At 54.6% G+C, this 15,254-nt stretch overlaps 1 non-coding gene across 1 annotated transcript; it reads right to left on the bottom strand.

Annotated features, from left to right (window-relative positions):
- Nucleotides 1–12,956: 12,956 nt before the first annotated feature.
- Nucleotides 12,957–13,064, bottom strand: LOC133348049 (U6 spliceosomal RNA). The gene has a single exon (XR_009755762.1). It is a non-coding gene; the product is annotated as a U6 spliceosomal RNA (small nuclear RNA).
- Nucleotides 13,065–15,254: the final 2,190 nt, after the last annotated feature.

Here is a 15,254-nt window from a genome sequence, read left to right as displayed (position 1 = left end):
ATAGTGGTGATGATGGTGATGATGATGATGGTGATGATGGTGGTGATGATGGTGGTGATGATGGTGGTTGTGATGGCGATGATGGTGGTGGTGATTATGGTGGTGGTGATGATGATGATGGTGGTGATGATGGTGGTGATGATGGTGGTGGTGATGATGATGGTTGTGATGGCGATGATGGTGATGGTGGTGATGATGATGGTGGTGGTGATGATGATGGTGGTGATGATGGTGGTGATGGTGATGATGGTGGTGATGGTGATGATGGTGGTGGTGGTGATGGTGATGATGGTGGTTATGATGGTGGTAGTGATGATGATGGTGGTGATAATGGTGGTGGTGGTGGTGATGATGATGGTGATGATGATGGCGGTGATGAGGGTGATGATGATGGCGGTGATGATGGTGGTGGTGATAATGATGGCGGTGTTGATAGATGATCCACCACGCAAGGCGGCGTCTCTCCTCTTCCTTTTCTTCTTCCTCCAAGGATAAACCCCCGGGGTTTCACACTTCACGAGGAGCGGTGGCGCAGTGGTTAGCGCTGCACTGCGCTACGAACCCGGCGACCCGAGCTCGAAATCCCTTTTACGACCAATAACAGTGACAGCGAATATCTGAATCCCAGTCCCTTGCTTTTCCTCTGCCGATTCAGTCTCAGATGGGTCCAGGGCACGGTGTGGAAACATCAACATTGGGGAGACAAAGACGGCGAGGCGTGGTGCTGGCCACCCACCCCAGGACCTCAATAGGCGCTCACTAACAGAACGTGCCCCAACAGCCTCTGCAGGCTACACGGGGATCATTTGGTCTTTGTCGCACGTGGAGTAATCAATCATGGCTCCGTACGTAACGTGAACCGCGCGCCTCACCTCCCTCTGCCCCCCTCTCACCTCTCGCTCACCCCCCCCCCCCGGGTTCATCTGTGGAGAGACAAATAGGGCGGTGGGGGGACAGCATCGTCCTCCAATCGGTTACCGCCTCCCGCGACCCCCACGCCGACGCCGCTGCGAGAGACGACGTCTCGGCCGAGCTCCGTGGGAGTTTGCGTGCAGCCCACCGGGGAAGCTGTGTGATCCGCGTTCGGGCGACGGCAGGGGAAGAATCCACGTTGTGCCGAGGTCTGGTCCACAGCCGTTGCCGCGTCGAACTTGGCTACAGGACACTCGCACGGATGATCCGCGCGGATGCTCCGTGCGGATGATCCGCGCGTGTGTTTGGGTTCGGCCACGCGGTGGCGGTGATTTTTATGCCCAAAAAAATGTATCGCCGTTAACCCCTCCACCACCCGACGAGATTGTCGCGTTGACGCCCACGTTGCTCTCGACACGAGGCCATGAGTCGATCCGACTCCGATTGACAGAGCCCCCCCCCACTCCCCAGGCTCCCCCTCCCCCCTCCCCATGCTCTCCCGAACTTCAACACCAAAGCGCCTCGACGTTTCGCTCAAGCTGCCCTTACCTCCATCAGGCGGTGAGCTCGGAATCGGGGAGGGGGCGAGGTGGAGCCGCTTCTCTCTGCTCCACACTGCTTCCTACTGCTTAACACTGCTTCCCACTGCTTCCCACTGCTTACCACTTCTTCCTACTGCTTCCCACTGCTTACCACTGCTTACCACTGCTTCCCACTGCTTACCACTGCTTCCCACTGCTTCCCACTGCTTACCACTGCTTACCACTGCTTACCACTGCTTCCCACTGCTTACCACTGCTTACCACTGCTTACCACTGCTTCCCACTGCTTCCTACTGCTTAGCACTGCTTACCACTGCTTCCTACTGCTTACCACTTCTTATCACTGCTTCCCACTGCTTCCCACTGCTTACCACTGCTTCCCACTGCTTCCCACTGCTTCCTACTGCTTAGCACTGCTTACCACTGCTTCCTACTGCTTCTCTCCAAGCTCCATACTGCTTACCACTGCTTCTCACTGCTTCTCTCAAGCTCCTCGCTGCTTCCCACTGTTTCGATTTAAAGCTTTCGTGACTGCAGGGATTCATCTTCTTGGTTCTTTCGGTAAAGTCACGTAGAAGGGAAATAATACAATAATGAAAATAAAACATAATAAAATTCAATTCTCACGGCGTTTCGGCCACAACGCAAGCAGCCGTCAGACCTGTTCTTCACCTGAGGACGGCTGCTTGCGTTGTGGCCGAAACGTCGTGATAATTTTATTTTAGCATGTTTTATTTTTGTTATTTTATTATTTCCCTTCTACGTGACTTTACCGAAAGAACCAAGATGCTTCGCACTGCTCCTCTCCAAGCTCCTCATTGATTTTCATTGCGTCTCTCTGCTCACTGTCGGCATCACTTGCATGAGCCTCGCCGCATCCTCACCACCACCACCATCATCATCATCTTGTCTCCAAAGGCCCCTTCAATCCCTATTAATGTATTTCTCTTGTACCCTCGGGGTGTCTCCACGAGTTGGTGGGGTGCTGTTATTGAGTGCTTAGGGGCCGTCCATAAATGACGTCACGCACCTACGGGGGGGGGGTCAGACATTTGGGACGCCGTGTGACGACGGGGGGGGGGGGGGGTAAAAAATCGTCCAAAATCGCGTGACGTCATTTATGGACGGCCCCTTACTGGGATGCGTTGTTCTCTCTGCGGACACTCCATCTCTCTTGTTTGCCTCAGCACAGCGCTCTTCACGACCTCCGGATGAACGCCTCTAAGTGTTTACAAGTGTGCATGATTGCTGTTGTTATTACTTACTACTACTACCACCACTACTCCTGCCCTGCTGCCAGCTGCGAGAAACCCGGGCTGGCAGATGCAGAGCGGTGACGCTCGTGCAAGTGCTGCTGATTGTGTAGCAGAGGGGAGTGAGGATGCAGTCAGGGAGCAAGCAGAGAGCGGCGGGGGAGAGAGGCAGACACGAGCTGGCGGGGCCCCCCTAATGAAGCGAATAAATCAGAAGAGGAGCCACGGGCGAACAGCGACGCCATGGATCACGCGACGAGCGCCAAGCATAATTGATCAGCGGTAGGGGAGGAAGTGGAGCTTGGGACGCAGTGGTGGAGGAGGTAGGTGGGTGGGTGGGTGGGAGGAGGGTTATACCGCATTTTGCTGAGTATCGTACGGGACACCCTCGTCGGAAAGAAGATGCTCCATCTCGAGGGGGTTTTCCACGTGGAATATTTTAATAAAATATCAGATTTCACTGGGATTTATGATGTACGTTGCACTTTTTTTAGTATGGGTCTGATATGGGATTTGTATGGGTGTGGTATGGGATTTGTATGGGTCTGATATGGGATTTGTATGGGTCTGATATGGGATTTGTATGAGTCTGATATGGGATTTGTATGGGTGTGGTATGGGATTTGTATGGGTCTGATATGGGATTTCTCCGTTGCTAAAGAGACAATGTGATGAGATTTTCGGGCCCGCGGAGTAATGCCGTCACCAGGGCGGCATGGTTATTGTACTCGCCATGCCTCGGTGCTCCACGTCACGTGTCAAACCTGCACCACAAGCACACACAACAAAACAAGACATTCCGTGTCAATACCGCTGTGGCCTTGCAATCGATCGCATATGCTCGGTGACATATCTGTGAATGGCCCTTACTCAAAGCGTCGCACAACTGCGGCGCGATTGTGGCCACGCAACACGAAACTTTGGACTGTGGAAGTGAACCACTGTGGTCTTCACTCCTTCGACGGAGGAACAGCGAATCGACAGGAACTTTATCTCTATCTGCTGAAGCCAAGGCCGTAATTATAATATATATCGGGGGGAGGGGCACATGCCCCCCCCCCCCAATATTCAGATATGCTCAAAATGCCCCCCCCCCCCAATATATTGATATAAAATAGATTTCTGTTTATATGATTGTGGTTATGGTTGTACTTTATGAATCCCTAATCTCTGCCATTATATACAATGAAACAAGAAAAGGTAAAAAATAAAAAAACAGAGCAATGTAATACAATACACTCTTATGTAATACAATACATTATTGTAAAACATAAATAAAAAGTCCACACTATAAGACATTATTGTAAAACAAATGAAAAGTCCATCCCATGTGTTAGTGAATTTTTTGATATTTTATACAAGAAATTAGTTTTAAAATTTTGATTTTTTTTCTGGGAGGGGGGACCCCCAAGCCCCCTGGAAGATTTGCCCCCCCCCCAATGTTGACTCCATGGCTGCGGCCTTGGCTGAAGCCCTCTCGTCATGGCCAGTGGCAGCAGCAGAACACCTCCCCCATTAAATTTCGATTTAAAGCTTTCGTGACTGCAGGGATTCATCTTCTTGGTTCTTTCGGTAAAGTAACGTAGAAGGGAAATAATTAAATAATAAAACATAATAAAATAACATTCTCACGACGTTTCGGCCACAACGCAAGCAGCCGTCCTCAGGTGAAGAACAGGGCTGTCGGGAAGACGCTGGGGTGCAGCCGAGCCACGTTTACTCACGCTGTCTTTCCGACAGACCTGGTCTTCACGTGAGGACGGCTGCTTGCGTTGTGGCCGAAACGTCGTGAGAATTATTTTATTATGTTTAATTTTTTTTAATTTTATTATTTCCATTCTAACGTGACTTTACCGAAAGAACCAAGAAGATGACCTCCCCCATTGCTACCCAGCTCCTGGGCCAGACTGCCGCTGGTGAGATTCGCGGCGTCGAGCACGAGGGGGGGGGGGCTGCTACTCGCGGCGACTCGCGGGGAGCGCTCGGGCTCACGCGGCTCGACTGAGCGGAGGGCTGACGGAAGACGTCGCATCCGTGGAGAGGTGAGCAGATCAGCCGGGGCAGGGAGCGACACGGTGGGAGATGGAGCGGCGAGGCCTGGTGACGCAGCGAGAGCCTGCGAGAATGGCCACCTGCTGGGAAGGTCTTCCTACATCCAGCAGTGGATGGATCATGTCACGTTATATATGGACGTCTCGAGCGCATTGGTCCAAGGCGCTTTGCAGTAATTATAGAATTGTAGGGAAGATGACAGTGGTTAGAATAAAAGGAATGCGGTTATTAAAAGCGATCGTGCAGTTATGGTGACAGGAAGACAGGTGGGAGTGGTGAAGGAGGGGTTGGGGTGGTAACAGAGGTAGGGGTTGGGGTAGTGACGGGGGTAGTGATAGGGGTTGGGGACGGGAAGTGATAGGGGTTGGCAGAGGTGGGACAAAGTCATTGTTATGCAAGTCCAAGTCGAGTCTCAAGTCATCAAATTCATGACTCGAGTCTGACTCGAGTCCAAGTCACATGACTCGAGTCCACACCTCAGAGGTGGGACAAAGTCATTGTTATGCAAGTCCAAGTCGAGTCTGAAGTCATCAAATTCATGACTCGAGTCTGACTCGAGTCCAAGTCACATGACTCGAGTCCACACCTCTGGGGGTTGGGGTAGTGATAGGTGTAGTGATAGGGGTGGGGTAGTGATAGGTGTAGTGATAGGGGTTGGGGTAGTGATAGGGGTAGTGATAGGGGTTGGGGTAGTGATAGGGGTAGTGATAGGGGTTGGGGTAGTGATAGGGGTAGTGATAGGGGTTGGGGTAGTGATAGGGGTAGTGATAGGGGTTGGGGTAGTGATAGGGGTTGGGGTAGTGACGGGGGTAGTGATAGGGGTTGGGGACGGGTAGTGATAGGGGTTGGGGTAGTGATAGGTGTAGTGATAGGGGTGGGGTAGTGATAGGTGTAGTGATAGGGGTGGGGTAGTGATAGGTGTAGTGATAGGGGTTGGGGTAGTGATAGGGGTAGTGATAGGGGTTGGGGTAGTGATAGGGGTAGTGATAGGGGTTGGGGTAGTGATAGGGGTAGTGATAGGGGTTGGGGTAGTGATAGGGGTAGTGATAGGGGTTGGGGTAGTGATAGGGGTTGGGGTAGTGACGGGGGTAGAGATAGGGGTTGGGGACGGGTAGTGATAGGGGTTGGGGTAGTGATAGGTGTAGTGATAGGGGTGGGGTAGTGATAGGTGTAGTGATAGGGGTTGGGGTAGTGATAGGGGTAGTGATAGGGGTTGGGGTAGTGATAGGGGTAGTGATAGGGGTTGGGGTAGTGATAGGGGTTGGGGTAGTGACGGGGGTAGTGATAGGGGTTGGGGACGGGTAGTGATAGGGGTTGGGGTAGTGATAGGTGTAGTGATAGGGGTGGGGTAGTGATAGGTGTAGTGATAGGGGTTGGGGTAGTGATAGGGGTAGTGATAGGGGTTGGGGTAGTGATAGGGGTAGTGATAGGGGTTGGGGTAGTGATAGGGGTAGTGATAGGGGTTGGGGTAGTGATAGGGGTAGTGATAGGGGTTGGGGTAGTGATAGGGGTTGGGGTAGTGACGGGGGTAGTGATAGGGGTTGGGGTAGTGATAGGTGTAGTGATAGGGGTTGGGGTAGTGACAGGGGTAGTGATAGGGGTTGGGGTAGTGATAGGTGTAGTGATAGGGGTTGGGGTAGTGATAGGGGTAGTGATAGGGGTTGGGGTAGTGATAGGGGTAGTGATAGGGGTTGGGGTAGTGATAGGGGTAGTGATAGGGGTTGGGGTAGTGATAGGGGTTGTGATAGAGGTAGTGATAGGGGTAGTGATAGGGGTAGTGATAGGGGTTGTGATAGGGGTAGTGATAGGGGTTGGGGTAATGATAGGGGTTGGGGTAGTGATAGGGGTTGGGGTAGTGATAGGAGTAGTGATAGGGGTTGGCGTAGTGATAGGGGTTGTGATAGGGGTAGTGATAGGGGTAGTGATAGGGGTAGTGATAGGGGTTGTGATAGGGGTAGTGATAGGGGTAGTGATAGGGGTTGTGATAGGGGTAGTGATAGGGGTAGTGGTAGGGGTTGTGATAGGGGTAGTGATAGGGGTTGGGGTAATGATAGGGGTTGGGGTAGTGATAGGGGTTGGGGTAGTGATAGGGGTTGAGGTAGTGATAGGGGTTGGGGTAGTGATGGGGGTTGGGGTAGTGATAGGGGTTGGGGTAGTGATAGGGGTAGTGATAGGGGTTGGGGTAGTGATAGGGGTAGTGATAGGGGTTGGGATAGTGATAGGGGTAGTGATAGGGGTTGGCGTAGTGATAGGGGTTGTGATAGGGGTAGTGATAGGGGTAGTGATAGGGGTAGTGATAGGGGTTGTGGTAGTGATAGGGGTAGTGATAGGGGTTGGGGTAGTGATAGGGGTAGTGATAGGGGTTGGAGTAGTGATAGGGGTAGTGATAGGGGTTGGCGTAGTGATAGGGGTTGTGATAGAGGTAGTGATAGGGGTAGTGATAGGGGTAGTGATAGGGGTTGTGATAGGGGTAGTGATAGGGGTTGGGGTAATGATAGGGGTTGGGGTAGTGATAGGGGTTGGGGTAGTGATAGGGGTAGTGATAGGGGTTGGCGTAGTGATAGGGGTTGTGATAGGGGTAGTGATAGGGGTAGTGATAGGGGTAGTGATAGGGGTTGTGATAGGGGTAGTGATAGGGGTTGTGATAGGGGTAGTGATAGGGGTAGTGATAGGGGTTGTGATAGGGGTAGTGATAGGGGTTGGGGTAGTGATAGGGGTTGGGGTAGTGATAGGGGTTGGGGTAGTGATAGGGGTTGAGGTAGTGATAGGGGTTGGGGTAGTGATGGGGGTTGGGGTAGTGATAGGGGTTGGGGTAGTGATAGGGGTAGTGATAGGGGTTGGGGTAGTGATAGGGGTAGTGATAGGGGTTGGGGTAGTGATATGGGTAGTGATAGGGGTTGGCGTAGTGATAGGGGTTGTGATAGGGGTAGTGATAGGGGTAGTGATAGGGGTAGTGATAGAGGTTGTGATAGGGGTAGTGATAGGGGTTGGGGTAGTGATAGGGGTTGAGGTAGTGATAGCGGTTGGGGTAGTGATGGGGGTTGGGGTAGTGATAGGGGTTGGGGTAGTGATAGGGGTAGTGATAGGGGTTGGGGGTAGTGATAGGGGTTGCGGTAGTGATAGGGGTTGTGGTAGTGATGGGGGTAGTGATGGGGATAGTGATGGGGGTAGTGATGGGGGTAGTGATAGGGGTTGGGGTAGTGATAGGGGTTGGGGTAGTGATGGGGGTAGTGATGGGGATAGTGATGGGGGTAGTGATGGGGGTAGTGATCGGGGTTGGGGTAGTGATAGGGGTTAGGGTAGTGATGGGGGTAGTGATGGGGATAGTGATGTGGGTAGTGATGGGGGTAGTGATAGGGGTTGGGGTAGGCTTGGTGGTAGCTGGTGGGTGCAGGGAGTAGCAGAATGGGATAAAAAAGAAGGCATGGCGGCTGTTTTATTGGAGGACAGGAAGCAGGTTGTTGTTGTTTTGGTGAAGATGGTTGCTCTGCGTGCCGCCGTGGGAGTTCCAGTGGTGGGGAGCGAGAAGGGAGGAGAGCGAGACTGGGCGCAGTAGGGCGAGGGAGGCACCCGGAGGAGCGTTGGAGATTGTGAGCGTAGCAGGCCGGGATGGGGGCAGAGGAGTTCAGAGCAGTGACGAGCGGTGAGGTCAATGGCTGGGGAGGCACTGGCTCGTGTCAGAGCCAGATTCACACACTGGCTCACGGAGGGGCGTGGCCTCACTGAGGGGGCGTGTCCTCACTGAGGGGGCGTGTCCTCACGGAGGGGCGTAGCCTCACTGAGGGGGCGTGGTCTCACTGAGGGGGCGTGTCCTCACTGAGGGGGCGTGTTAGACACGTCCCCCTCAGTGAGGCAGATGTGATAGCTGCCTCCCCTGGTGTTTTTTTCATTGCAGTTTCATGACGAGATCAGCCTAAATATCTTTATACACCTATACGTGGAATAAGTTACCTGGAGTATGGAAGGCGAGGACATGACATGAAGGGGTCTACAAACATTACATTGGTGACATACTGAGATAGTAACAGGCACGCGCTTATTGCCCGCGCTCCATCCAGTTACTGAGGGGTTGCGCAATCAGAGGGGAGGCTGAGCTCGTCGCTGGCTCACCTCTCGTTTCTTCCTGTATTTGCAGCGGAGCTCCGCAAATTTGGCGATTTTGACGATAAAAATTATGGGAATCGTACAGCAATTACATTTATAACAGTGGGAAAATATTAATATTTATTTTATTTGATTATTCTTTTTTTGTTACTTTTCGCCACAGCTTTTTTCATTGGAGTATGTCAGGTGAGGCTCTGCCTCCCCTGCCTCCCCTGACGGCACGTCCCTGGTTCAGCGATGAGAGAAGCGAGATAAGATGGGGGGGGTGGGGGGCGGGGGGGGGCGGGTTGCAAGACCACGGAGCGATCTCTAGACGAGATAATGATTCTGATCGATGATCACGACGACACACGAGCTAATACAAGTAAAAGCGAGGCCACGTTGCCCAGACGCGATTGTCTCGCAGGTGACGGGGCGCGTGGCGGCGGCGGCGTGTGGGTCATCAGCGCCGCCCTGGTCTCATTGCAGCGACACGGGCAATCTTTGTTCGCGGGACACCGCCAAAGGCGAAATCGATAGCCGATCTTGATTACATTTACGCTCATACGCGAACGCCCTTTCGCATTTCTGGAGATTAATCAAAAGGCGTTTCGAGGCAGCCACTAAAAGCATCAGCCAACGGAACGGAGCGAGACCCCGGGACAATCGAGATTCGAGAGACATGCTTGCTCACGTGACCGCCATGAGGCCTCCCGATATACCGCAATCGAACACAGACACTTCCCCATTCATAAAATAACATCCAATGCATTTCCTTGGGGAAATATATCAATAAAATAGCAATTGTCGAGGTCTAAAGGTGGGAGGTGGGGGGGGAGGGAGGGTGAACACCCCCATCGCCCCGCCACCCCCCCGCCGTGTGAGATTCTATCACTGAGAAAATAGACACGCGGGATACGGAGTGAGGCTCTGTCAGGTGAGGGTGACCGATTTAAATTATATCTCACAACACCTGACATCGACAATTGCTGGCAGGGCCGATTCGGGCTGCCTCCTCCAGCGCCGTTCCCCCTCTACCCCCCCTCCTCTCCTTCCCCCTCCCCCCGCCCCTCCCTCCCTTCCCCAGCTTGTCTGCGTGCTCCCCCGAGTACCGCCGAGCTCGGAGATGCGCGATTCGCATGGACGAGGCCTGAGGACCCCGAACGAACGCACGCGTGAACGGGAACCCCGCGCCTGTCCCGAGTTGTCTCGCGGTACAGAGAGAGAGAGCTGGAGGGGGAGGGGGAGAGAGAGGGGGACAGACTTGCTCGCGTGACTTCTCGCCACTCGACGGCACGTGACTCTGCAGGTGTTGTGTATCCATAGCTCAGCCGTGCTAATCCGAGTGTGGATGCCAAGCAGAGGTCGCAAACGGGTTTTGATTCCTTACCCGGACCCGTACCCGGCTGCACCAGGGTCGCAAATGGGTACCCGTACACGTACCCGGCCGGGTATGGGTAGCCGTTCCCTACCCGTACCCGTACCCTACCCGAAATGAGTGACAAACGGTTACTTACCAGTGACTCACGACCTACCCGTACCCGGCCGCACCAGGGTCGCAAACGGCTACCCGTACCCTTACCCGGCCGGGTACGGGTAGCCGGGTATTGGGTAGGGTACGGGCATCGGGTACCCGGTTGCGACCTCTGATGCCAAGGTGTCGCAGAGTGGCCGCCTTCATGCCCGTGTCCTCGAATCGCTCCATTGGAATTGCGTAGCAGCAGCAACGACCATCGCCCCCCCCCCCTCCCGCCCGCGTGCAGACCACGTGGTGGGTCACCTGCCACACAGTGACAGCTGCCAGTGGGGGCACCCCTAGGCTCGACCGCACTGCCATCGACGCGACCTACCGGCAGTCTAATGCCCACTGGCAACCAGGTGCCGGGTTCCACCTTGTACCGCACGGAGACAGCTGCCACTGAGGGTGCCCTCAAACAAAAAGACAAAGATCCCCCATATAGCCTCAGCAGACTGTTGGGGCAAGTGCCGTTAGCGAGCACCTATGAAGGCCGGCACGGCAGACGAGGGGGTGGGTGTCCAACACCACGCCCGGCCACCTTTGTCTCTCTAATGGCGATGTTTACACATCGTACCATGAACTCATTTGAGGCTGAGTCGACCTAGGGGAGGCCCGGGACCGGTTCAAATTATCGTCACTGTTGGTGGCCGTGAGCAGGAATCGAACCTGGATTGCCAGGTTCGTAGCGCAGCGCGCTAACCGCTACACTACCGTTCCCCACTCAAACACACGCACATAGCAACGCGTCATGACGCGTATACACTCACACTGCACATCTGTCGCTTATACAACTCGTGACTCGTGTTGCCATGCGTGTGTAGTGACATAGAATTGGTCACTCAGCAGCATAGCGCTGGCTGCTGGCAGGGAAGGGGATCTGCAGCTACAGCAGCCCTGACTGACAGCAGGCCACGTGATCGACCCGAGAGCCCCGCATGTAGGCTCCAGAAGGGGGGCGTGGCCAGGGCGGAGCGAGGCCACGCCCTGGCCAGAGAGGATAAAAGGGGACCCCGAGTGGGAGCTCGGGGCTGTCGTTTGGAGTGGGATCCCCGTCGTCGTCGCTGCTGAAGATCGTCGCCATCGTCGCTGTCGTCTCCACTTGATAATTGCGCTGCTGGACGTAGTTGGAAGTCTCGGTTCAGCGTAGAGTTGCATGTAAGCGAGAGACAGAGAGTGCGTAACAGTGTAGGGTGTGTATTGTATAAAGAATTGCCTCCAGTAAGTTACGTCTCCAAGTCAGTCGCTACAAGTGCATGGTGTATGTATGCGTTCATATGTGTGTGTGTGTTGTGGAGAGCGGTGGTACAGCGGTTAAGGCGCTAGCGCTACGAACCCGGTGACCCGAATTAGATTCCCACTGACGACCAACAACAGTGGCGAATATTTGAAACGATCCCGCGCCAACCCCAAAGGTCGACTCAGTTTCAAATGAGTACCTGGGGCGGTGTGTAGTCGACACACATTTGTGTAACGCTACAGTGGTTTGTACTGAGCGCTATAAATAACGCAAAGCGTTGAGTGCTGGTTGAGTGTTGGGGGTTACATCGTGGGCTGCCCGCTGCTACTGATAGGGTCAGTGGAGGGGGCTAACGGCACTTGTCCCAAAAGTATGTTGAGGCTATACGGCGACCTTTGCCTTTGTCGCTGCGCTCTTGCGAATGTCTCGTGCATCTGACGAGCCTTGTCATTCCGCGCTGGGGGGAGGGGGTAAACATCGATCACAGAAGTTCCTTCGCCTCGTTCTCCGTCTAAATTCATTCGCCGGCTCCCCGGAGACCCCCGAGTTCCCGAGGCGCGAGGGTGGCGCGGTGATTGTCGCGCTGCGCCGAGAACCCAGTGATGAGACGACTTCGATTCGCAGCCACGGCGAGCATCACCTGCGGGGGTGGAGGGCGGCATCTCGATCGGTCATGGGCTTCCCATTCACTTCACCAGCGCGGTGAAGTGAATGTTCAATCAGCCTATCATCCTGTTGGAGTGGGTGGGTGTGGGTGGGGGGGGGTCGATAAAATCGGTACTATTTTGCGGGTGAATTTGGCAGTTGTTGTCCTTTATGGGTAGAGGAACGTGGAATGTTCACTCCTGGCACTGCAGGGCGACGAGACGGGCACCAATGGCCTCAACAGTCACGTGAGCTGAAGATCACCTGGACTTGTGGTCAGTTCTGTCTCAGACCCCCCACCCCCCCACCCCCAGCCCCCGCACGCGTGTGGTATGGAAGGTCGATTACAACAATCAATTGTCCGCGCGGTTCGTTACAAATGAAGTACTTGACGGCGCGCTCCGCCATCAATAATCGCCGCTTTAAGTGAGTAATGGGAGACGCCGCAGTAAACGCCGCTCCCATGCCGGGTCGTGCGCACGCGAGACAGAGAGAGCGAGAGAAACAGAGAGAGAAGGCGAGAGGGAGAGCAGAGCGTGAAATCTATTGTGAAATCTTTCATTTGAAAAGGGGTGGGAGGGGGGGGGGTTACATAAAGAAAAGCATTAAAAACAAAAACGAAAAAAAAACAGAAATTATGAACGAAGCAAAGTGTCGACTACACCGAGCATCTTCTTGTTTCCTCTGATCGTAAAAAAGAGAGAGAAAGCAAGAGAGAGGGTGAGCGAGAGTGAGCGAGAGAGTGTCATCCTTGCGCAGGGGCCATGCTAATCTTCTCTGTATCGTTCCAATTTTAGTATATGTACTGCCGGAGCAAGTACTGAGAGTGAGAGAGTGAGAGAGGGTGAGAGTGTGAGCGAGAGGGTGAGAAGGGTGAGAGAGAGTGAGAGAGTGAGAGAGGGTGAGCGAGAGAGCGAGAGAGTGAGAGAGGGTGAGAGAGGGTGAGAGAGTGAGAGAGGGTGAGAGAGTGAGAGAGTGAGAGAGGTGAGAGAGTGAGAGAGTGAGAGAGGGTGAGAGAGTGAGAGAGTGAGAGAGGGTGAGAGAGTGAGAGAGGGTGAGAGAGGGTGAGAGAGTGAGAGAGGGTGAGAGAGGGTGAGAGTGAGAGAGTGAGAGAGTGAGAGAGGGTGAGAGAGTGAGAGAGGGTAGAGGGTGAGAGGGTGAGAGAGTGAGAGAGGGTGAGAGAGTGAGAGAGTGAGAGAGGGTGAGAGAGTGAGAGAGGGTGAGAGAGTGAGCGAGAGAGTGAGAGAGGGTGAGAGAGTGAGAGAATGAGAGAGGGTGAGAGAGTGAGAGAGGGTGAGCGAGTGAGAGAGGGTGAGAGAGTGAGCGAGAGAGTGAGAGAGGGTGAGAGAGTGAGAGAATGAGAGAATGAGAGAGGGTGAGAGAGTGAGCGAGAGAAAGCGAGAGAGTGAGAGAGGGTGAGAGAGTGAGAGAGGGTGAGAGAGTGAGCGAGAGTGAGCGAGAGCGAGACAGAGAGCTCGGTAATAACTGCGAGCAGAGCTCGTCTCTCTGGCTAAAGCCGGCTCCTAATGAACGCTGCCGAGCCGTGAGTTTTTCCTCTCTCTCTCTGATGAAGATGAATTGGGGGGGGCGCTGGTTCCCGGGGGGGGGGGGGGGGGGAAAGCCGCGCGCGACGGGAGCGGGTCACGGGGGAGATTCCGGAGCGGATTTACGAATTTCGCCGTTCCTGTGACGGGGCCCGTAGGCTCGCTTACAGAGAAAGGGAGAGTGGGTGGGGTGGGGGGGTGAGTGGGATGACGGGGGGGGGGGGGGCGCAATCAGTCGCGGGCGCAGTCTGAGCAAGCTGGTCAATGCCCAGCAGCAGCGTCTCCCCCCCTCGCCCCCACCACCACAACCCCCACCCCCCCCCCCCTTTACTCTCGCCCCCTCCCCACCGCGGCCCCCCCCCCCCCCCTGCCAGTTTGATTTCTCTCGCCTCAGATTGGCGGACAGGTGAACAGCTGTGCTCATTAAAAACGCAGTCCCACCCCCCTCCTTTAGCCAACCCCCCCCACCTTACCCCCTCGCGATTAGACGAGCCTCAGGTGCCCCCCCCTCCCCTGCCCCCCCCCCCCCTCGATAGGGACGGGGCCTCGGGGAGAGGGTGCCGTGCGATAAATGACTCGGCTCCTAGCGACTCCTCCAGCATAATCAATAGTCACGATTCGATAAAATATTTTATTTATATATATAGTGTAGCTCACAGAGGTAGCAGCGATCGCGTGAACCCGATGACGTAGAGCAAATATACTCAATCACCGGCGACCAGTCGCCTCCTTATCACTCTTCTAGCGCTACTGCCACAGTTCGATTCATTCTGCGTTCACCCACCGCGGCCATGCAGGTCACAACGGCACTCACCCACCAACTCACCCACCCACTCACCCGCCCACTCAACCACCAACTCACCCATCCACTCAGCCACCAACTCAACCACCTACTCAACCACCAACTCACCCATCCACTCACCCACCAACTCAACCACCCACTCACCCACCCACTCACCCACCAACTCACCCACATACCCACCAACTCACCCACACACTCAACCACCCACCCACTCACCCACCCACTCAACCACCCACTCACCCACCAACTCACCCACCTACTCAACCGCCCACTCACCCGCTCACTCACTGCACTGCAAGTCACCTCACTTCTCTCTCCGCTGCTGCTGCTGCCCTATCACCGCTCCGCTGTGGAATTTCCTCCCCCCATCATCATCACCCCCAATCCCTCACCTCTTACAACAATAGCAACCTGGCTCGCTTCAAGGCACGCGTGGCGCACTCTGATCCATCGCCACTCCGATCGTGCTGTTTGTTGCTGCCCGCTTGTCGTGCTCGGCAGCTGTTTAAATTGTTTTTATTACGAGCGAGAGACGAATCGGTAAACGTGCGTCCGCTGTGCGTAGGGCGACAGACGCCGTCCCATGATGGCGAGAGTCAGTGCGGTCCCTCGGTGGCTGCGACAGCCCGAGTGGAGGAGGAGGAGTTTGCAGCGTGGTGGGCGAG

This window comes from Lethenteron reissneri, chromosome 3, assembly GCF_015708825.2.
Source record: "Lethenteron reissneri isolate LAM-NWPU_2019-01 chromosome 3, ASM1570882v1, whole genome shotgun sequence".
In the NCBI taxonomy this organism is placed as follows: domain Eukaryota; kingdom Metazoa; phylum Chordata; class Hyperoartia; order Petromyzontiformes; family Petromyzontidae; genus Lethenteron; species Lethenteron reissneri.
The sequence above is the reverse complement of the archived record's forward strand: the minus strand, read 5'-3'. Positions and strand labels throughout refer to the sequence as shown.